Source organism: Schistocerca serialis, chromosome 5 (assembly GCF_023864345.2).
Source record: "Schistocerca serialis cubense isolate TAMUIC-IGC-003099 chromosome 5, iqSchSeri2.2, whole genome shotgun sequence".
Taxonomy (NCBI): domain Eukaryota; kingdom Metazoa; phylum Arthropoda; class Insecta; order Orthoptera; family Acrididae; genus Schistocerca; species Schistocerca serialis.
The window spans coordinates 518,642,736-518,645,599 of NC_064642.1; the positions used below are offsets into that span (position 1 = coordinate 518,642,736).

At 43.5% G+C, this 2,864-nt stretch overlaps 1 pseudogene; it reads left to right on the top strand.

Moving 5' to 3' along the window:
- Positions 1–1,578: 1,578 nt before the first annotated feature.
- Positions 1,579–1,696, top strand: LOC126482751 (5S ribosomal RNA; annotated as a pseudogene).
- The last annotated feature ends 1,168 nt before the right edge of the window (positions 1,697–2,864 follow it).

Below are 2,864 nucleotides of genomic sequence, written 5' to 3' on the forward strand. Positions count from 1 at the left end.
ACGTCGACAGGACCTCAAGTCGTAACCTTCATTTATTCCGCTTTCCAATGGAAAGCGGGCATCCTACATACGTACGCCTGTATAGACATTTAATCGTTATCTATTACTTCGGGAACTTCTTCGAAACCAACTTTGACAATTCTACAGGGTGTGTCACTAACTATTGCCACCAAGAATAACTCAAAAAGTGTGATAGGAGCTGAAAAGTTTGTGGGGGAAACGTTGCATGGGACAATGGCGGCCAGAACATGACGTTGGTTTTTTGTTGCTAGGTGGGGTAGCGTCAGAGCTATGAAGGTCATCTTTGTTTTTTTCAAATGGGATGCTATAGATTGGTATTTATCGACTACCAAGAAGAGTCCAATTATGTGTAACAGTAAGGTCTTTGAAGGTTAAAGAGGGTCAAAAAGGTGGCATAAACGTCCATTTACAGAAGGCGTTCGAAGTGATGACCATTGGTATCAATGATGCAGTACTGCAATCTTCTTATCATGGATTGAGTGATATTCCTTATCACTTCGGCTCTTATCGAAGCACATGCTCTGACAATTCTCTCTCGTATATCGTGAAAATAGTAAATATTCGTCAAATACGGAATGTCCATCTAACGTGTCATTGACATGTAAACATCATTCAACGGTTTAGAAATGCAGGACTAATGGGAACGGTAAGATTAGTATCGTCGAACCAAGCAAATGTGAATGATCTATTTCTTCGAAGAAGAAGTCGACATGCTTCTCATTTACGGAGAATGCCAACGAAATTCAGTGAGAGCTAGAGACTTATACGCTAAAAGATATCCTCAACGTACTCACTCTACAACTTAGTACATTTATATATGTGTTTGATAAATTGAGAAAACCTGGATCTTTAAAGCATCCGAAACATATGCGGCAAAGGAAAGTTACTAACGAGGAAACGGAAATTGGTACTCATGCCGCTGTGGTTCGAGATCCTTGTGTTAGTTCGCGTCAAATCGCAAGGGAATCTGGCATTAGCCAGAGTAGTGTTGTTCGTGTTCTGCATCGCCATAAATATCATCCTTACCATGTCAGTCTCCACCAAGAATTAATTGGTACGGATTGTATGCGTCGCACTGAATTCTTCCCATGGGCTCAACTTCAGATTCAGAGGGATGACACATTTATTAATTTGATTTTATTTAAAGTCTAGGCTACATTTACGAACCATGTAAGTGTTAATTTGCATAACGTGCATTATTGGACAACTGAAAATCCTTGTTGGCTGCGGCAGTTGCACAACAAAAACCGTGGTCGGTGAATGTATGGTGTGGGATTGTGGAGGACAGAATTATAGGCTCCTACTTCATCAAAGGAAATCTTAATGGTAGGAAGTACACCACAATCCTGCAAGAAACATTATATCTGTTCTTGGAACGAGGAACAGAATGTGGTACCATCACGATGGGTGTCCGACACATTTTTCGCTGATGGCTAGAAATAAATTCCAGAGACAATTCCCAAATCGTTGGATTGGACGCGGAGGAGATGTGTCGTGGCCGGCTCGTTCGACAGACTGGACGCCTCTGGATTTTTTTCTTGTGGGGATTCGTAAAAGGCCAACGGCATTGCCACAGTGGTAACACCGGTTCCCGTCAGATCACCGAAGTTAAGCTCTGTAGGACTGGGCTAGCACTTGGATGGGTGACCACCCGGTCTGCCGAACGTTGTTGGCAAGCGGGATGCACTCAGCCCTTGTGAGGCAAACTGAGGAGCTACTTTGGAAATTTGTGGTAAGGAATATGATACCAAACTACTGAGGTCATCGATCCCAAGGCTTACGCACTACTTAATCTGACTTAAACTAATGCTAAGGACAACACACACACCCATGCCCGAGGGAGGACTCGAACCTCCGACGGAGGGAGCCACGTGAACCGCGACAAGACGCCCCAGACCGAACGGCTACCCCGCGCAGCGAGGAGCTACTTGATTGAAAAGTAGCGGCTCCGGTCTCGGAAACAGACACGCAGCCGGGAGAGCTGTGTGCTGACCACGTGCCCCTCCATATCCGAATCTAGTGACACCTATGAGCTGAGGATGACACGGCGGCCGGCCAGTACCGATGGGACTTCATGGCCTGTCCGCGAGGAGTTTTTTTAGCTTTTAGATGTGTAAAAGACATTGTTTATACAGACGTTCCAGCTACATCTGAAGATATGCGAGAGACAATTGTCGGAGCATGTGCTTCGGTAAGTACCCATGTGATAAGGAATACCACTCAATCCATGATAAGAAGATTGCAGCACTGCATTGATATCAATGGTCGTCACTTCGAACACCTTCTGTAAATGGACGTTCATGCCACCTTTGTGACCTTCGTTGACCTTCAAAGACCTTACTGTTACACACCACCGAATTCGTCTCGATGCTGGTATCAGAAAATAAGTACCAAACTATAGCATCCCATTAAAAAAAAGAAAAAAGAAAAAAAGTGGACCCTCATATCTCTGAAGGGACCCCATCTAGCACCTAGCAACAGAAAACCAACGTCATGTTATAGCCCCCGTTGTCCCATGCAACTTTTGTCCCACGAACTTTTCGGCTCCTACCACACTTTCAGATTTATTCTTGGTGGCAATAGTTAGTGACTCACCCTGTATAAATTTTTTATAGACTGAGATACTTCTTGCGTACTGAGCGAGTGTTTCATCCAGCGTAATCTCATACAAACAATGTTTCATTTTTACACTCCTTATTTAAAAAGAAAGGATGGCAGAATATACAATTTCCAGTCATCTCTTTTCTTGAATACCAAAGACAAACGATTCCCTGCCGCATATATATAAAATGAAAAAGTCTATATCAGAAAATTATTTCCCCAGAGACAGCACTGTAGAGAAA